Source organism: Ranitomeya imitator, chromosome 1 (genome assembly GCF_032444005.1).
Source record: "Ranitomeya imitator isolate aRanImi1 chromosome 1, aRanImi1.pri, whole genome shotgun sequence".
In the NCBI taxonomy this organism is placed as follows: Eukaryota; Metazoa; Chordata; class Amphibia; order Anura; family Dendrobatidae; genus Ranitomeya; species Ranitomeya imitator.
This window is the reverse complement of record NC_091282.1, coordinates 1123801810-1123822690: the sequence shown is the minus strand read 5'-3', so window position 1 is coordinate 1123822690 and position 20881 is coordinate 1123801810. Positions and strand designations below refer to the sequence as shown.

The following is a 20881-nucleotide window of genomic DNA, read 5'->3' as shown; positions in this document are numbered from 1 at the left end:
AAGAACCCGTCGTAAATCAGGGGAAATGGCAGAAAGGACCACCCCTTCTTTCAGAATACCGACCGGTTCTAAGACCTCAGGAGAATCAGGCGAAAAACTCCTAGAGAGGGCATCAGCCTTAATGTTCTTAGAACCCGGAAGGTACGAGACCACAAAATCAAAACGGGAAAAAAACAAGGACCATCGAGCCTGTCTAGGATTCAGCCGTTTGGCAGACTCGAGGTAAATCAAATTCTTATGATCGGTCAAGACCACAATACGGTGCTTAGCTCCCTCAAGCCAATGTCGCCACTCCTCAAACGCCCACTTCCTAGCCAACAACTCCCGATTGCCGACATCATAATTGCATTCAGCAGGCGAAAACTTACGGGAAAAGAAGGCACACGGTTTCATTAAGGAACCAACAGGATCCCTCTGAGACAAAACGGCCCCTGCCCCAATCTCAGAAGCGTCAACCTCAACCTGAAACGGAAGAGAAACATCCAGTTGGCGCAACACCGGAGCAGAAGTAAATCGACGTTTAAGCTCCTGAAAGGCAGAGACAGCCGCAGAGGACCAATTCTCCACATCAGCGCCTTTCTTCGTCAAATCAGTCAAGGGTTTAACCACGCTGGAAAAATTAGCAATGAAACGGCGATAAAAATTTGCAAAACCCAAAAATTTCTGAAGGCTCTTCACAGATGTGGGCTGAATCCAATCATGAATGGCCTGAACCTTAACAGGATCCATCTCTATAGACGAGGGAGAAAAAATAAATCCCAAAAAAGAAACCTTCTGCACCCCAAAGAGACACTTAGACCCTTTCACAAACAGGGCATTGTCACGAAGGATCTGAAATACCATCCTGACCTGTTCCACATGAGACTCCCAATCATCGGAAAAAATCAAAATATCGTCCAAATATACAATCAAGAACTTATCAATATAAGTCCGGAAAATATCATGCATGAAGGACTGAAAAACAGATGGAGCATTAGTGAGACCGAATGGCATCACAAGGCATTCAAAATGGCCTTCGGGCGTGTTAAACGCAGTTTTCCATTCATCACCCTGCTTAATACGAACAAGATTATATGCCCCCCGAACGTCAATCTTCGTAAACCAACTAGCTCCCTTAATCCTAGCAAACAAATCGGTAAGCAAAGGTAAAGGGTATTGAAACTTGACCGTGATTTTATTCAAGAGGCAATAATCAATACAGGGTCTCAAGGAACCATCTTTTTTAGCAACAAAAAAGAACCCCGCTCCCAACGGTGAAGAAGATGGCCGAATATGCCCTTTCTCCAAAGACTCCTTAATATAGCTCCGTATGGCGGTATGTTCAGGCACAGACAGGTTGAAAAGTCGACCCTTAGGAAACTTACAGCCTGGAATCAAGTCAATAGCACAATCGCAGTCCCTGTGCAGTGGAAGGAAACTGGACTTGGGCTCATCGAATACATCCTGAAAATCAGACAAAAACTCTGGAATTTCAGAAGAGGAAGAAGAGGAGATTGACATCAAAGGAACATCATTATGAACCCCCTGACAACCCCAACTAGTCACAGACATGGACTTCCAGTCCAACACAGGATTATGTACCTGCAACCACGGAAAACCCAGTACGATAGCATCATGCAAATTATGCAACACCAGAAATCGACAATCTTCCTGATGGGCTGGCGCCATGCGCATGGTCACCTGTGTCCAAAACTGGGGCTTATTTTTAGCCAAGGATGTAGCATCAATGCCCCTTAAAGGAATAAGGTTCTGCAAAGGCTGCAAGGGAAAACCACAACGCCTGGCAAACTCAAAGTCCACTAAGTTCAAGGCGGCGCCTGAATCCACAAACGCCATGACAGAAAATGATGACAATGAGCAGATCAAGGACACAGATAACAGAAATTTAGGTTGTACAGTACTGATGGTAAATGAACTAGCGATCCTCTTTGTCCGCTTAGGGCAGACTGAAATGACATGAGAAGCGTCGCCACAATAACACAACCTATTCTGACGTCTGAATCCTTGTCATTCCGTTTTAGACAGAATCCTATCACACTGCATTGGCTCAGGAGTCTGCTCTGAGAACAACGCCACAGCGCGCACAGTTCTGCCCTCCCGTAAGCGCCGGTCAATCTGAATGGCCAAGGTCTTCTCAGCTTGATCCACAGAATTAGGTTCATCATATAATAATCCTAAAGCCTGAAAAAAGGAGTCTACAGTAAGCAAAGCCGGATTCCCAGATTCCAGGGTAAACGCCCAATCCTGCGGGTCGCCACGCAGCAGGGAGATGACGATTTTAACCTGCTGAATGGAATCACCAGAGGATCGAGGTCTCAGAGCAAAAAATAGTTTACAGTTGTTTTTAAAACTCAAAAACTTGGACCTGTCTCCAAAAAACAAATCAGGAGTAGGAATCTTCGGCTCTAAAACAGGAGTTTGAACAATATAATCAGAAATACCCTTTACCCTAGCAGCAAGCTGGTCTACACGAGAAACTAATTCCTGAACATCCATGCTTGCACAAGGCTCCTCAGCCACCCAGAGATAAAGAGGGAAGAGAAGATAAAGCAGACTGAAGAAAAAAAAATTGCTCAACACCTTTCTTCCCTTCTTCTGAGATGCATTTAACTCATTATTGGCCAGTTGTACTGTTATGATCCGGTGACCTTGGAGCAGCATGAAAACTTCACTGGAGTAGGTGGTAACTATACTGACCGCAAATCCTGATCTTAACACCGCAACTAGAAGTAGCCGTGGGGTGTACCTAACAAGCCCTAGACACCTCGTCACAGCCGGAGGACTAAATACCCCTAAAGATGGAAATAGGAATACTACCTTGCCTCAGAGCACAACCCCAAAGGATAGGCAGCCCCCCACAAATATTGGCTGTGAGTAGGAGAGGAAAGACACACACAGTCAGAAAACAGGATTTAGCACAAGAGGCCACTCTAGCTAAAATAGGAAAGGATAGGACAGAGTTCTGTGCAGTCAGTATTAAAACCCTTCCAAAAATATCCACAGCAGATTATACAAAAAAATTCCTCCATCTAACTAAAGACGTGGAACGTATATCTGCGACTCCAGAGACTACTAAACTCAGAGCAGGAATACAATCAAAAAACAAGCACACAGCTTGTGTGCCATAGAAAAAGAAACAGACACTTATCTTTGCTGAATTGGCAGCTAAGCAGGAGAAGCCAGACAGAGATCCAACACTTCCCAAGAAACATTGACAACTGGCAAGGACTAATGAGTCCTGCAAACCTAAATACCCCAGTCAGAATTGCAATCAGCAGATACACCTGTCCAGGACTGCAGCCCAGAGACAACTGCATTACCACGTACAACCACCGGAGGGAGCCCAAGAGCAGAATTCACAACACATATATGACCATTTGAGACAGGCTCCGATACGTAGTAATCCATGTTTTGGAGCGTATACGGCTGAAAATTATGTCCAACAGAGCACACACTTACTGTCTGCATTACAGTTAATGGCCCCTTCAGCGATACACGCCCGAATCTTGTTTTCCAGGTAATCAGACACAAGGCCTAACAGTAGAATAAAATGTGATAGTCTAATGTGTATGCGGGTCTCCTGATATCCCACAGCAATAGACATTGTGGAAATGATGGATCAGGGATGTTGGATTTTAAACTTCTTGATCCTTTGCTCCCGCAGTAGATATGTCACTTACTGAGATTTCCGGCTGAGCCTTATTCTCCTCTCACCATTGAAATAAACAGTCACGCTCAGCTGATGCTATGTCATTCTCCTTTGATGGGGTTACATTATACTCCCAGAAACTGTGAGGTGAGTTTACCTTCATTAAAACGTCCACATATCATTTGATTTTGATTAAAAGAGAAGCAAAAGGTTCAAATTCAAATATATTAACTGATTGGTTGAAGTATTTCCTCTTAAGCGATAGTACCCATAAACCAATTTGTTGGGGGGCATAGCTATGGGACATGTTTGACGGACATAAGGGTAACGAGACCACAAGGTTGGGTAACAGGATCACCATGCCCAGGGTTAGGAGGGCTCACAGCAGCAGGCACACATGGCAGCCCACCCAAGCTCCCAGTTTGTTTCCAGTGTCGGGCTGTGACTTGTCATCCATTGTTAACAACAGATCCAGACACTGCCCAGAAAACTGTCTTCTCTAGGCTGTCCCCGGAACAATGTGTGCTCTGGTGTGATATCAAACTTAAACAGGACATGATAACGACCTGATGTAGAAGCTTTACTGTAATTGAAATTCATCAGTAGTGTGAAATCTTGGCACAGAGAACACGCTGCATTGGTTATTTTAACAAAACTGTTTGATCTATTCATTGCTCTTGTAAAAATAAATCTGCAGCCGAACTGATCCAGATGAAGAATCCCTTAAATGATTTATGAATCGGGTGGATTTGTATGAGACTCAGCCTGCACTGTGCAGTACTTAGCCGCAACTGAAGAATATTGTGAGGCTTTATTCACATTGCAGTTTTATGCAGTTTTTTCCCTCCTTGTTAGATGAAGTTGCAAACAGATTTAAAACGTAGAACTGTTAAACCTATTTTCTGTTTGGTTATGTGAAAAAAAAGAAAAAAACTGTGAAACTATCATTTTTGTGAGCTGCAAAATTTGCCTTCAATAACACCAAGTACAAGCTGCATCTGTGCATTTTGCCGAATTACCGTAGCTTTTTTCGGCGTAACTACTGGCCCCCAATTCACAAGATGTTCTTTATTTAACTGTATAGGGAAGGAACTGCACTTTCAAGAGCCATCAAAAAGAAAATAACAGTTTTTCACAATGGGTCCCAATGGTGAACAGATTCCACAAAATCCAGGAAGACAGTAAACACTTTGTGTATTATTGGTCTGTCATGATATCTTATACTAGATGGTGGCCCGATTCTAACGCATCGGGTATTCTAGAATATGCATGTCCACGTAGTATATAGCACAGCCACGTAGTATATTGCACAGCCACGTAGTATATTGCCCAGCCATGTAGTATATTGCCCAGCCACGTAGTATATAGCCCAGTGACGTACTATATTGCCCAGCTACGTAGTATATTGCCCAGCCACGTAGTATATAGCCCAGTGACGTACTATATTGCCCAGCCATGTAGTATATTGCCCAGCTACGTAGTATATTGCCCAGTTACGTAGTATATTGCCCAGTGACGTAGTATATTGCCCAGTGACGTAGTATATTGCCCAGCCACGTAGTATATTGCCCAGTCACGTAGTATGTAGTATATTGCCCAGCTACGTAGTATATTGCCCAGTCACGTGGTATATTGCCCAGCGACATAGTATATTGCCCAGCCACGTAGTATATTGCCCAGTCACGTAGTATATTGCACAGCCATGTAGTATATTGCCCAGCCACGTAGTATATTGCCCAGCCATGTAGTATATTGCCTAGCCACATAGTATATTGCCCAGTGACGTACTATATTGCCCAGCTACGTAGTATATTGCCCAGTTACGTAGTATATTGCCCAGTGACGTAGTATATTGCCCAGTGACGTAGTATATTAGCCAGCCACGTAGTATATTGCCCAGTCACGTAGTATGTAGTATATTGCCCAGCCACGTAGTATATTGGCCAGTCACGTAGTATATTGCCCAGCCACGTAGTATATTGCCCAGTTACGTACTATATTGCCCAGCTACATTAGTATATTGCCCAGCCATGTAGTATATTGCCCAGTGACGTAGTATATTGCCTAGCCACGTAGTATATTGCCCAGTCATGTAGTATATTGCCCAGCTACATTAGTATATTGCCCAGCCATGTAGTATATTGCCCAGTCACATAGTATATTGCCCAGCCATGTAGTATATTGCCCAGACACGTAGTATATTGCCCAGCCACTTAGTATATTGCCCAGCCACGTAGTATATTGCCCAGTAACGTAGTATATTGCCCAGTCACGTAGTATATTGCCCAGCCACGTAGTATATTGCCCAGTCACGTAGTATATTGCCCAGCCACTTAGTATATTGCCCAGCCACTTAGTATATTGCCCAGTAACGTAGTATATTGCCCAGTCACGTAGTATATTGCCCAGCCACGTATATTGCCCAGTCACGTAGTATAAAGCACAGCCCATGTAGTATATAGTAATGTGGGCATCATATCCCTGTAAAAAAAAAAGAATTAAAATAAAAAATAGTTATATACTCACCTTCCGGAGCCCCCAGATCCAAGCGAAGCGGTTACCGACGCTGAGTCCTCGCGCACTCAGGTCTGAAGAGTGCTACGTCATCATCTCGCGAGATCGCAGCATGGTACGTTACTGGAGGGTCGTGAGCGGGAAAGGCCTGTTGTGGATCCAAGGGGCCGACGGACTGTGAGTATATAACGATTTTTTATTTTTTGAATTATTTTTAACATTAGATCTTTTTACTATTGATGCCGCATAGGCAGCATCAATAGTAAAACGTTGGTCACACAGGGTTAATAGCAGCGTTAACCGAGTGCGTTACACCGCGGAATAGCGCGGTCGGTTAACGCTGCCATTAACCCTGTGTGAGCGGTGACCGGAGGGGAGTATGGAGGGGGCACTGACTGCGGGGAGGAAGGAGCGGCCATGTTGCCGCCGGACTGTGCCCGTCGCTGATTGGTCGTGGCTGTTTTGCCGTGACCAATCAGCGACTTGGATTTCCATGATAGACAGAGGCCGCGACCAATGAATATCCGTGACAGACAGAAGGACAGACAGAAAGACGGAAGTGACCCTTAGACAATTATATAGTAGATTATGTTACCAGTCTATTTCTTATTTCAGTTGAAGGATATACACTCCTATGGGTGCATTTTATAAAGTGTTTGTCCTATGTCTTTCTCCAGGAGCACAACGCTTCCCATCTTCCTGGCTTCTTGCTTGCCGGGGGGGTAGTGTGCTCCTGATTGTTGTTGTGAAGACAGCATCTTTGCGCCACTGACCTGAACTATCTAGTCTCTGAGGATGCGTAAGAAGAGGGACCGGACCGGGGGTACCTCTCTTGTCTGGAGTTGTCGGGGCTGTCTTCTCTGTTGTCTGGCGGAAAGCTTAAGCACCTGGACCAACCTTTGCACTTGACAGCAGGGGGCGTGACTAAGCTAAAAAAGTCAGAGCGCTCATGGAAGCAGTCAGTCCTGGTGGGAACAAGCAGCGTGCAGAAAGGAACAGTTGGTACTCCGTCCTCTGAGCACCTTGAGAGCGCAGGCTCGCGCGATAGACTCCCTGCAACCAGATACAGAGAGACTGTGACGAGAAACGTGCCGTGTGCCCGATGGCTCCTTCAGCTAAAGGTGCCAAACACTTTGGGCCAGTAAGGACCGGGTGACTCACCGAGAACTGTACCTCATCTCACCAGCTTATTTCTGTCGAGCTACGTTAAGCTCCGACGGAGTTGGAGATTGTACTTCATACCGCACACCGAACCCTAGACCTAGGACCCCGTCCAAGACGACAAGGACCCACCATCACTGCAGGGAACTGGATCATCAACGCCTTCCGGACAACACTGGACTCATAACGCGTTAACGGCGTTGGCACAACCGTTTGAGCCTAAGACTCTATAGTCAGGAAGCCTCTGGATCGATAAGTTAACCCTTAAAGAACTGCTTCATTACTTATTGTTGTTGTTTAACTCACCCTGCACATCCTTTGTGTTTATACCACCTGTTATACTTCTATTTACCCCTTCCTCTCCATGTGTGGAGTAGCCCCCTATTTAAGTAAAATATAGTTAACCCTTGCTCTGCCTCCTGTCCGTTACTGCATCCTGCAACCTTCTCACAGATGTATGCAGAGGCAGCTTTCAGAGTGCTCCTCTGCATACAGCCTCAGAGATTCAGTGGCAGCTCTGACCAGCTCCGATCCGACCAGCTTCACAGCAGTGATTACAAGCTCTATAGAAAAAAGCTAGAAAGCCTTGTGCTCTTTACAATCACTGATAGACAGCAGCGGTGGCCACAAGCAGTAAATAATAATATTAAATCTGTTGGTTTAAGAGAATAGAAAAGACTTTTAATATCAAGTAAATAGCAATATTTCTTGTTTTTACTTGTATTTTGTAATTTTACTGCTTTAGGCCGGTTTCACACGTCAGTGGCTCCAGGACGTAAGGTGACAGTTTCTTCACGTACCAGAGACACTGACTCACGTAGACACATTAAAATCAATGTGTCTCTGCACATGTCAGCGTGTTTTCACGGACCGTGTGTCCGTTTGAAAAACTTTCAAAATTTTCACCAAATTTCCATTTTTTTCACAAATAAACGCAGGTGATATCAAAGAAATTTTGCCACTATCATGAAGTACAATATGTCTTGAGAAAACAATGTCAAAATCACCGGGATCCGTTGAAGCGTTCCAGAGCTATAACCTCATAAAGGGACAGTGGTCAGAATTGTAAAAATTGGCCCGGTCATTAACGTGCAAATTACACTCGGGGCTTAAGGGGTTAAAATTCATTGGTGTTTACAAAATGCGCCATTTAGCTGCCAGCAAACCAAAGGCACACTCCACAGTTCTTCGTGCCCTTGTCAGTCTGTAGTTTAAAATCCTTTTGCTGTGATTCAAGTCCTGCCTTGAGTATGGTTTTATGAGGTTGGCACACATTTAAAACACCTCATTCCCAACAACAACAAATGGCATTGGCGGTCCTTCAGTGTTCGGAAGAGGTTGTGGCGGTGGAAAATTAACCCCTTCCCAACCTGTGACGCCATGTAGGCGTCATGAAAATCGGTGCCAATCTGACCTGTGACGCCTATGTGGCGTCATGGAGGGATCGCGTCCCTGCAGATCGCGTGAAAGGGTTAACTCCAATTTCACCCGATCTGCAGGGACAGGGGGAGTGGTATTTCAGCCCAGGGGGTGGCTTCACCCCACCGTGGCTACGATCGCTCTGATTGGCTGTTGAAAGTGAAACTGCCAATCAGAGCGATTCGTAATATTTCACCTATGAAAACTGGTGAAATATTACAATCCAGCCATGGCCGATGCTGCAATATCATCGGACATGGCTGGAAACCCTGATCTGCCCCCCCACCGCCACCGATCTCCTCCCCAGTCCTCCGTCCTGTGCTCCGCTCCCCTCCGGCGTCCTGTCTGCTCCCCTGTCCTCCTGTCCAATCCCACCCACCGTGCTCCGATCCCCCGTGCTCCGATCTACCCCCTCATACTTACCGAGCCTCCCGGTGTCCGTCCGTCTTCTCCATGGGCGCCGCCATCTTCCACAATGGCGGGCGCATGCACAGTGCGCCCGCTGAATCTGCCAGCCGGCAGATTCGTTCCAGGTATATTTTGATCACTGTTATAAAACCTATCACAGTGATCAAAATAAAAAAAAAAGTAAATGACCCCCCCCCTTTATCACCCCCATAGGTAGGGACAATAATAAAATAATGAAAATATTTTTTTTTTCCACTAGGGTTAGGGTTAGAACTAGGGTTAGGGTTAGGGCTAGAACTAGGCATAGGGTTAGGCCGGGGACACACACAACGTATAAAAAAACGGTCCGTTTTTGACGGAGGAGAATCGCAAAAATTTTTACAAAACAGTGATCCGAGTGCAGTGCGAGGATGCGATTTTCTCGCATCAAATGAGCCGTTTGTCATCCGTGTGACATCCGTATGGCATCCGTATGGCGATAATTTCTCGCAGGCTTGCAAAATGGACATATAACGGTTTTTCCACCTGAAAACATTTAAATCATCACCAAGAACATTATTTAATGGCCCAAAACACAGGTGCCACCCACCAATCTATGCAGTAGAGTCCCTGCTTGTGTTGATGCACTTCGGATTGATGAGCAACATGTCTGATCGACTGACTTTCAACACCACAGAGCGTGTGCTTTTCAACTGGGTACTTTCCCAACGTTTTGGGCAGCCATACCCAGTTATTGTAGATCCGAGGAGGCGGAGACGGATGTGGGTACATCCACTTATCAAACAACGTATCAATAAAGGCCATTTCAGCCATCTGTATGCTGCTCTGAGGACTAATCCGGACAAGTTCTTCAACTATTGTCGGATGAGGATTCAAACCTTTGACATTTTGTTGGAGATTTTGCGTCCAGGGATCACGAAGAAGGACACCAGGATGCGCAAATCTATTTCAGCTGAGGAGCGCCTTATCCTTACCTTGCGGTATGCCTTAATACTAATTGACCCAATATGTTATTAATTTTTTTGTCGATACCCCTTCTTCAAATTATATACTTAAATGGTTAAGTAACTTCAACATAATTTGTCCTTATTTTCTTAATGTAATTTTTTTAAAATATCAAGGCCATAGCATCTCTTTTTTTTTTTTAATTAAAAAAAGTGTTTGATTGCCCCATATCACCCTGTATTGTGTTCATTTTATCTTTGATAAAAATATTATTTTGTCTTTTAGCTTCCTTGCCACTGGCCTATCATATGCGGCCCTGCATTTAGAGTTTTTATTGGGCAAATCTACAATTTCTGGGATTGTGCGGGATACATGCACGGAAATCTGGAGAAGACTCCATCAAGAGGTGATGCCTGAACCAAAAATTGCAGACTGGTTACGTATTGCTCAAGGATTTCAGGACACATGCCAGTTTCCGCACTGTATTGGGGCTCTTGACGGAAAGCACATCCGTGTGCGTAAGCCGCCAGGTTCAGGGACCCAATTCTATAATTATAAACAGTTTTTCTCTGTAGTGCTGTTGGCCCTAGTCGACAGCAACTACAGGTTTATAATTGTAGATATTGGGGCCTATGGGAGAACTGGAGACTCTAGAGTCTTCAGTTCTTCCATTATGGGTCGGCGGCTGCGCAACAATGAATTGGATCTCCCACCCCCAAGTCACATACCAGGTGCTAATTTGGATGCGGTGCCTTACATGATGGTAGCAGATGAGGCCTTTCAATTATCAAGGAACGTCATGAGACCCTATCCACGGAGAGAGGCCTGGACTACCGGCGCAGAATCTTTAATTTGCGTCTTTCCCGTGCCCGCCGTCTGGTCGAGTGTTCATTCGGCATTCTCAGTGCAAAATGGCGGGTCCTTCAGTCTGCAATCCAACTGAGTGAAGGCAATGTAAATGGTGTGATTAAAGCATGTGTTGTTCTTCACAACTTTTCAAGAGACCATGATTGCCCATCATCTGCTGCAGATGACATTGATTATGCAAATACTGTCTTGACAACTACACGTGTTCGTCCTTCACGTCGTCAGCCCTCTGGCCTAAAAGTTCGTGATGTTTTAACAAATTTTTTTGTGTCACCAGAGGGATCTACGGTTTGGCAAGACAATGCTGTTTTGCCTTAATTTTTGTTTAGATTCTAAGTTAATAAATCACATAATTTCCTTCTGAAATTGGTGTAATATGTATCTGATGATGAAAAGATGTAAGTGTGTAAAGTTGACAAATCATGTATGTAGCTGGACCAAGACATAAGACTCTGTTTTCAGAACAAATTTTTACTGCTCTGCGCATATATATATGCATTCCCAAAACATATTTCAATTTTCATATGTAATTTAAACAAAACAAACAACACAGCTTTACATGCCATGGTCACAAAAAACTAAGGCCAACAAAAGGCCAATATGACAGGCAAAATCTAACATACAAAACATTACAGGTTATGGTAGGTTGGGGGTGGTGATGGTGATGGCGGGTGTCCAGCATGTGCGGAACTTGGCCTGGGTGGTTGACCAACCACTCTGTCTACCTGTGTTATTGCAGATAGAAATTGCGGGTGTTGCTGCAAGCTGCGATCATGTGTATGACCTAACACTTGATGTGGAGGGTAGAAGGGCATCAAGTCCTGGCTACTGGCTTGACCCATTTGTTCCGAACCCCCAATATGACCATGTCGAGCAGACACATGTTGGGACCAGCCTCCAAACATGTGTCTGTTCAAGTGGTCAGATTGGGGATGTGCTGCAAAATCATAAATACCCCTGTTTTGGCCTTGTTGTGTGGTTTGTGCAGGCTGTTGGTGTGGAGCTATAGGTTGCGGGGGTGGTGCTGACACAGTTTGTGATTGGTCCTGTGGAAGGTCTTGCACCGCCAGAAGGTTGGTAGATGACATTTGCCACTGTTCAAGATAATTAAAGATATTAGTCGGGTTGTTTGGGGGTGTTGCCGCATCTAGCAAAATTTGGATGCAACCTCTGGTCCGCAGCCTGAGCGAGCGGGGAATGGGACGTAAATAGCGGGCAAGACTGCGGAAGTAAGCTTCCTCCCCATCATCATTGGCAGCTCGGGACAAATAGTCCAACACCCCGGTATCAACTTGCCTCCTGGTGCCAATGTTCAAAGCCACCCTTCTGCGACGACCACGGTTTGGTCTGGTAGTAGGCTGTGGTGATGTATCCAGAGCCAATGTTGGACTGCTGCTCTGGCCTCCTTCATCAACCTCAGGATTTGCCTCCTGTGGAGCGGTAGACGCTGCTGCTGGTTGTGGTGGTGGGGGAGGGTGGTTGCTGCCTGTTGCTTGCCCAGATGGTCCAGCCAATTCTGCATCTTCAGCAACAGGGTCAATCAGCAACTCAGAGTCAGATCCAGTCTCTCTTTCAGTCAGATTTGACTCTGTTCTGTATTTCACAAAACATTATTTATATTAAAAAATACATACATATTCACATCATAAAATGTGTTAAATATTTGTACACATGCATGCACTTACGGTCGTAGCTCCATCACCGGGGCAAGAAAATTTAGACGGTCATAATAAAGGTATTTCCTTTTTTTGGGGGCTGCATCACCACTCCGCCCATGAACTTGACGCTCACGCCGGTATTGGTCCCGGCAACTCCGCCAGCGTCTATTTACATCATTGACTGCAAATATACAAAACATTTGAGATAAATATCACACACAAACAGTTACAGGCTTTGCAAAAACACATGGGCCCAGGAGGCTAGGGGACCATAAAATTCCTTTGGCCCTATATTAACGGACTATAGCTAAATTAATTTAAAGCCATATTTGTGTCTCTTGGGAATGTTTTGGCATCTTCAACCAAGAGCATGGATGATTTACTAACATCATAAGCAAAACACATATGATGCTTTCAGGCTTACATGAAAAAAAAAAAAAAAATTTTGAAGAATGGTACTTACATATTTCTTGCTGAACCTCTTGAGGTCGCTCATCAAAATCGGGGAACATGTGGCGACATATTGCCCTCCATGCTGCGTCTTTACGTGCACGGTCTGCATAATGTGCGTCGCGTTGGTCCCATAATTCGGGCCTATCATGGACCAGAGCAATGAGCATCTCCACATTAATATGCCTGGCCATGCTGCTACTACAGAACACTCCATGGAGGCGTGCTTCCTGATTTGCAATCCAGCGTGGGCCAGAAATTAGCATTCCAAAGCTTCCTGATAATGGATGATTCAATTTCCTGTCACCTGGAGAAGTCTTCCGTATTTCTCGCAATGCACACGCATGGTCCGTATGTAATCCGATGTTTTCTCGCACCCATAGACTTTCATTGGCGAGTCTCGCCCGAGATACGCTGACAATCGCAGCATGCTGCGATTTCACTCGGATCCTGAATACGGCCGAGAAAATATCAGATGATGGGAGCTGCCCCATAGATTAACATTGGGGCGAGTGCTATGCGATTTTTTTCGCATTGCACTCGTCCGTATTATGGTCTAGTGTGACCCCAGCCTTAGAAATAGGCTATGTGCACAGGGTGCGGATTTGGCTGCGGATCCGCAGCGGATTGGCCACGGATCCGCAGCAGATTGGCCGCTGCGGATTCGTAGCAGTTTTCCGTCAGGTTTACAGGACCATGTAAACCTATGGAAAACCAAATCCGCTGTGCCCATGGTGCAGAAAATACCGCGCGGAAACGCTGCGTTGTATTTTCCACAGCATGTCAATTCTTTGTGCGGATTCCGCAGCATTTTACACCTGTTCCTCAATAGGAATCCGCAGGTGAAATCCGCAAAAAAAAAAATAAAATAGGAAATCCGCTGTAAATCTGCAGGTAAAACGCAGTGCCTTTTACCTGCGGATTTTTAAAAAATCGTGCGGAAAAATCTCACACGAATCCGCAACGTGGGCACATAGCCTTAGGGTTAGGGTTGGAATTAGAGTTAGGGTTGGAATTAGGGCTAGGGTTGGAAATAGGGTTAAGATTAGGCTTGTGGTTAGGGTTATGGTTTAGGGTTAGGGGTGTGTTGGGGTTAAAGTTGTGGTTAGGGTTGGGATTAGGGTTAGGGATGGGATTAGGGTTAGGATTAGAGTTAGGGTTGGGATTGGGGTTACGGGTGTGTTGGGGTTAGGGTTGTGGTTAGGGGTGTGTTGGGGTTAGGGTTGTGATTAGGGTTATGGCTACAGTTGGGATTAGGGTTAGGGGTGTGTTGGGGTTAGTGTTGAAGTTAAAATTGAGGGGTTTCCACTGTTTAGGCACATCAGGGTTCTCCAAACGCAACATGGCGCCACCATTGATTCCAGCCAATCTTGCGTTCAAAAAGTCAAATGGTGCGCTCCCTCCCTTCCGAGCCCAGATGTGCACCCAAACAGTGGTTTACCCCCACATATGGGGTACCAGCGTACTCAGGACAAACTGAGCATCAACTATTGGGGTCCAATTTCTCCTGTAACCCTTGCAAAAATAAAAAATTGCTTGCTAAAACATGATTTTTGAGGAAAGAAAAATGATTTTTTTTATTTTCACGGCTCTGCGTTATAAATTTCTGTGAAGCACTTGGGGGTTGAAAGTGCTCACCACACATCTTGATAAGTTCATTGGGGGGTCTAGTTTATAAAATGGGGTCACTTGTGGGGGGTTTCTACTGTTTAGGCACATCAGTTGCTCTGCAAATGCAACGTGACGCCCGCAGACCATTCCATCAAAGTCTGCATTTCAAAACGTCACTCCTTCCCTTCCGAGCCCCGACGTGTGCCCAAACAGTGGTTTACCCCAACATATGGGATATCAGCGTACTCAGGACAACCTGGGCAACAAATTTTGGGGTCCACTTCTCCTGTTATCCTTGTGAAAATAAAAAATTGCTTACTAAAACATAATTTTTGAGGAAAGAAAAATTATTTTTTATTTTCACGGCTCTGCGTTGTAAACTTCTGTGATGCACTTGGGGGTCCAAAGTGCTAACCACATATCTAGATAAGTTCCTTAGGGGGTCTAGTTTCCAAAATGGGGTCACTTGTTGGGTGTTTCTACAGTTTAGGCACATCAGGGGCTCTGCAAATACAACGTGACGCCCGCAGACCATTCCATCAAAGTCTGCATTTCAAAGCGTCACTACTTCCCTTCCGAGCCTCGACGTGTGTCCAATCAGTGGTTTACCCCCACATATGGGGTATCAGCATACTCAGGACAAACTGGACAACAACTTTTGGTGTCCAATTTCTCCTGTTACTCTTGTGAAAATAAATAATTGCAGGCTAAAAAATAATTTTTGAGGAAAGAAAAATGATTTTTTATTTTCCCGGCTCTGCGTTATAAACTTCTGTGAAGCACTTGGGGGTTTAAAGTGGTCACCGCATATCTAGATTAGTTCCATGGGAGGTCTAGTTTCCAAAATGAGGTCACATGTGGGGGAGCTCCAATGTTTAGGCACACAGGGTGTTAAGGCTAGCGGAACTCACCGAGGAATAGATAGGTAGCTACAAGGTGCGTTCGCAGCCCGGGATCCACCGTACAGAAATATCTGCTGCTAAGTAAAGGCGGAAGGACTCTGAGCGCACACGTGGGTTAGGCTTCACCCCGTGTGAACTGGTAGCGAACTCTGTTTCCTCACAGAGTAGCGCTGTACACAAAGCTAATGCCCTAACTAGGCTTATTGCCCCCGCTGACGCTAGCTGCCTGCCTGAGTGTACAGTCCCAATGCTACAGCTTCACACCACATAGAACTGAGTGGTATAGTATCCACTGGCATAAGCGAAAACACATTTGATACTAGCGCATGGCCGTGGGCCCATGCGAGCATTAAATAGCTGCAGCACGTACAGGACCCTTCAAAGAAGGACCAATGGAATTGCTGCAGTACCTGAGCATGTGACCCTAGATCTCCACTGAGAGATCTTGCCCTGGGCATGCTCAGTGTGCAAAGCAGAACTTAGTCCTAGCACCTGCAGGACCTTCCGTGAGAAGGACCAATGGAAGTCGCTGCAGTACCTGAGCATGTGACCCTTGATCTCTACTGAGAGATCTTCCCCTGGGCATGCTCAGTGTGAGCAAAGCAGGACTTAGACCCAGAAATGCCTGCTCGCCGCAGATCAGTGCAGGGTACAATAGCAGAGCCTAGAGAGGCAGAAGTAACCCTTTGCACAGTATCAGTCTCAGCGAGACGCTGGGAGTGACGTCTCCGCTGAGCAGGCTGCACTGCGGCCGATGCAGAATGGGAGACCGCAGCAGACACGGATCGAGATTCCCCCTGTGCAGCAGAGGAAACTCGACTCCTAACACAGGGGCTCTCCAAACGCAACATGGTGTCCGCTAACGATTGGAGCTAATTTTTCATTCAAGAAGTCAAATGGCGCTCCTTCCCTTCCGAGCCCTGCCGTGTGCCCAAACAGTGGTTTACCCCCACATATGAGGTATCAGTGTACTCAGGAGATATTGCCCAGTAAATTTTAGGATCCATTTTATCCTGCTGCCCATGTGGAAATGAACAAATTGTGGCTAAAAGAAATTTTTTGTGAAAAAAAGTACTTTTTAATTTTTACGGATCAATTTGTGAAGTACCTGGGGGTTCAAAGTGCTCACTATACATCTAGATAAGCTCATTGGGGGGGGGTCTAGGGGTCTAGTTTCCAAAATCGGGTCACTTGTGGGGGAGCTCCAATCTTTAGGTACACAGGGGCTCTCTAAACGCGACATGGTGTCCGCTAATGATTGGACTAATTTTTAATTCAAAAGTCAAATGGCGCTCCTTCCCTTCCGAGCCTTGCCGTGTGCACAAACAGTGGTTTGTGACCACATATGAGGTATCGACGTACTCAGGAGAAATTGCCCAACACATTTTACAATCCATTTTATCCTGTTGCCCATGTGAAAATGAGAAAATTGAGGCTAAACATTTTTTTTTGTGAAACAAAAGTACTTTTTCATTTTTACGGATCAATTTGTGAAGCACCTGGGGGTTCAAAGTGCTCACTATACATCTAGATAAGCTCATTGGGGGGGGGGTCTAGTTTCCAAAATGGGGTCACTTGTGGGGAAGCTCCAATGTTTAGGCACACAGGGGCTCTCCAAACGCGACATGGTGTCCGCTAAAGATTGGAGCCAATTTTTCATTGAAAAAGTCAAATGGCGCTCATTCCCTTCCGAGCCCTGTCGTGCGCCCTAACAGTGGTTCCCACCCACATATGGGGTATCGGCGTACTCAGGACAAATTTTACAATAACTTCTGGTATCCAGTTTCTGTTTTTACCCTTGGGAAAAAAAATTGTTGCTAAAACATAATTTTTGTGACTAAAAAGTTAGATGTTAATTTTTTCCTTCCATGTTGCATCTGCTGCTGTGAAGCACCTGAAGGGTTAATAAACTTTTTTGAATGTGGTTTTGAGCACCTTGAGGGGTGCGGTTTTTAGAATGTCACTTTTGGGTATTTTCAGCCATATAGACCCCTCAAACTGACTTCAAATGTGAGGTGGTGCCTAAAAAAAATGGTTTTGTAAATTTCATTGTAAAAATGAGAAATCGCTGGTCAAATTTTAACCCTTATAACTTCCTAGCAAAAATAATTTTGTTTCCAAAATTGTGCTGATGTAAAGTAGACATGTGGGTAATGTTATTTATTAACCATTTTGTGTCACATAACTCTCTCGTTTAACAGAATAAAAATTCAAAATTTGAAAATTGCAAAATTTTCATAATTTTCGCCAAATTTCCATTTTTTTCACAAATAAATGCAAAAATTATCGACCTAAATTTACCACTAACATGAAGCCCAATATGTCACGAAAAAAAACAATCTCAGAACCGCTAGGATCCGTTGAAGCGTTCCTGAGTTATTACCTCATAAAGGGACACTGGTCAGAATTGCAAAAAATGGCCAGGTCATTAAGGTGAAAATAGGCTGGGTCATGAAGGGGTTAAAATTATTAGCATACAAACATTATCCCATGTCAGAGTTTTTGAAAGTCTGTGAGTCATTTCCTCATCCAAATGAGCCAACGTCAATGGCGACAAATCGACATTCAGCATCTTGTTGTGAATTCTGTTGTCAGGCTCCCTCCTGTGGTCATGAATGGTACTTCGGCTGGTTCTGTCCATGGACTTTCTCTGGTGCCTGTGGGTGTTTCTGAGTTTCCTTCCACAGGTGACGAGGCTAATTCGTTAGTCGGCTGCTCTATTTAACTCCACTTAGATCTTTGCCCCATGCCAGCTGTCAATGTTGTACTATGGCTCTAGTTCGCTCCTGGATCGTTCTGAGTTCCTGTTGCTCCAGCAGAAGCTAAGTTCCTCTGTGCTATTTTGCTTGTTTGCTGTTTTTTCTGTCCAGCTTGCTTTTGTCAATATTGCCTTGCTTGCTGGATGCTCTGGGATGCAGAGGGGCGCCTCCCGCACCGTGAGTCGGTGCGGAAGGTATTTTTTCCCTGCACTCTCTGCGTGGTCTTTTGTAGGTTTTTGTGCTGACCGCAAAGTAACCTTTTCTATCCTCGGTCTGTTCGGTAAGTCGGGCCTCACTTTGCTAAATCTATTTCATCTCTGTGTTTGTATTTTCATCTTTACTCACAGTCATTATATGTGGGGGGCTGCCTTTTCCTTTGGGGAACTTCTCTGAGGCAAGGTAGGCTTTATTTTTCTATCTTCAGGGCTAGCTAGTTTCTTAGGCTGTGCCGAGTTGCATAGGGAGCGTTAGGCGCAATCCACGGCTATTTCTAGTGTGTTTTGATAGGTTAAGGGATTGCGGTCAGCAGAGTTCCCACGTCCCAGAGCTCGTCCTTATTATCAGTAACTATCAGGTCCATTATTTGTCCAAACCACCGGATCATAACAGCATCTGCAATCGCCATTAGAATAATGGAAAAGTATTTTTTATAATTGAAGTACTCGGATCCACTTCCAGCAGGTATAAGAATCTGAATGTGTTTGCCGTCCACAGCCCCCACACAGTTGGGATAATTACAAATTTCCTTGAATTTTTCTGCATTTTTCAGCCAGAGTTCAGTTGTGGGTTGGGGGAGGAATTCTGCATGCAGAACATCACACAATGCATGGCAGGTGTCTCCAACAATCCCAGAAAGGCTGGACAGTCCAATCCAAAATTGAAAATGTAGAGATCTTAAAGTCTCTCCTGTAGTCAGGAATCTGTGGGAAAAAAAATGGGAAAAAAATCAGTACATGGCTTTTAGAACAAGAATAATAATTACAAATGTTTCTTTTTCAAAATTACGTACCTTAGGGTCACGAACAGACGTTCCTCAGCAGGAATTGCTCTACGTAGTTGCGCATCCTGCCTGGTGATGGATCCTCGCACACGATGCAGCAATTCATCGAACCTGTATTCAGACATTCTCGTGTATTCAAAAAACGTTTGCGGGTTTTGACGAAGCTTGGTGTACAATGAGTGGTAGGCTCCACGGCTCTCTCGGACTTCAGCAATGGGGTGTTGCCAATAGCAACGACGACGTCTTCTCCGTCTTTCTCTTCTCCTTTCTTCCTCACAAGCCACAGCAAAAGCTAAAGTCAATTTCAATGATAAATCCAGATTCACACAAAGATCCATCTTGCAGCAGGATACAGCAGCAAAAGAAGAAGATTTCATCTGTGCAGGGTCTATTTATAGAAATCCAATAAGCCACGCCCATGGGGAAATACCGTACGCATGCGCATAAACAGTGCAAACGCATGCACACGCAGCGTTTTTTTTGCCGTCATGCTTAAGATGATACGGATAAAAAACGCAGCGTAAACATGCATTTGCATGCGTTTTGGCATGCGTTTGCGCATGCTGATGTTAAGATGCTAAGATATTATGAATTTATCAGCAAATATCTGAACATATACATATTTCAGTCTCTAGTTTAGGGTTCAGGCCAAGAGTACAGAAAGGAATAGCCTGCCACTTAAGACTCACATTTGTTCATGCAGATAAAATAGGAAAGACACAAGATTTACAAAGAGTCCTTGGACCATCTGCCATGATAAACTGCTACGTCCCCCAGACACGAGGTTCTATGAGGATAGCTGCGATCATCTGTTAACTGAAGAGGATTGCTTTTTTCATACCATAATACAGTAAATGGGACGGAAATAAACTTCCTTTCACGATCAATACCCAGACTTTTGGAAATAAGAGGCATTTGCCAGCTGATTCATTTACATTTGTTTTTGCAGTTACAATTTGTATTATATTCCATTTAAAATCCAATAAACCGCCATCCGCACAATTGTCGCTGTAGCTCTACTTGGTTAATATCCTGTATATTTTTTTTAATTGTTTTTTTAGATTGTTTTAGATGTTGCATTATGTTCTCATATAATCGTCCTTTATGAAGGCAAAATAGAGATGTAATGTATGTGTGCAGTAAATACTGAGCAGTGAGATGCCGCCATTGGGAATAAAATAAGTGGAAATAGTTTAGCTAACGTAAAATAATGAAAGATTGCTACAACCCGAAGGGTAGAAAACTTCCAGTTCCTCGCTGATCCCACATAGTTAATTGCAGAAAGCACGGAGATGGATAGCACAAGCTCAGAAGGTCAGCCTTATACATGGCTTTTATCAAGGTAAGTCGCATTAGATAATCATCCTTAGAAATAACAATTCATCTCTTGATCTCCAATTTGGCAATATTACTAGGGTAGTAATACGTACTGTATATTCATACGTAAAGTATTTGATGGTCGATCGTTGATGCATTTACAAGATAGTCTTCCATTTTTCGATTAATTAGTAAAGAGTTAACATTTGCCTGACTGTTCA

The 20881-nt window shown here is 44.6% G+C and overlaps 1 protein-coding gene across 1 annotated transcript in view; it reads left to right on the top strand.

Moving 5' to 3' along the window:
* Positions 1-20881, top strand: part of CRACD (capping protein inhibiting regulator of actin dynamics) — a 263735-nt gene that overhangs the window by 145943 nt on the left and 96911 nt on the right. The gene's annotated exons all lie outside the window — the stretch shown is intronic.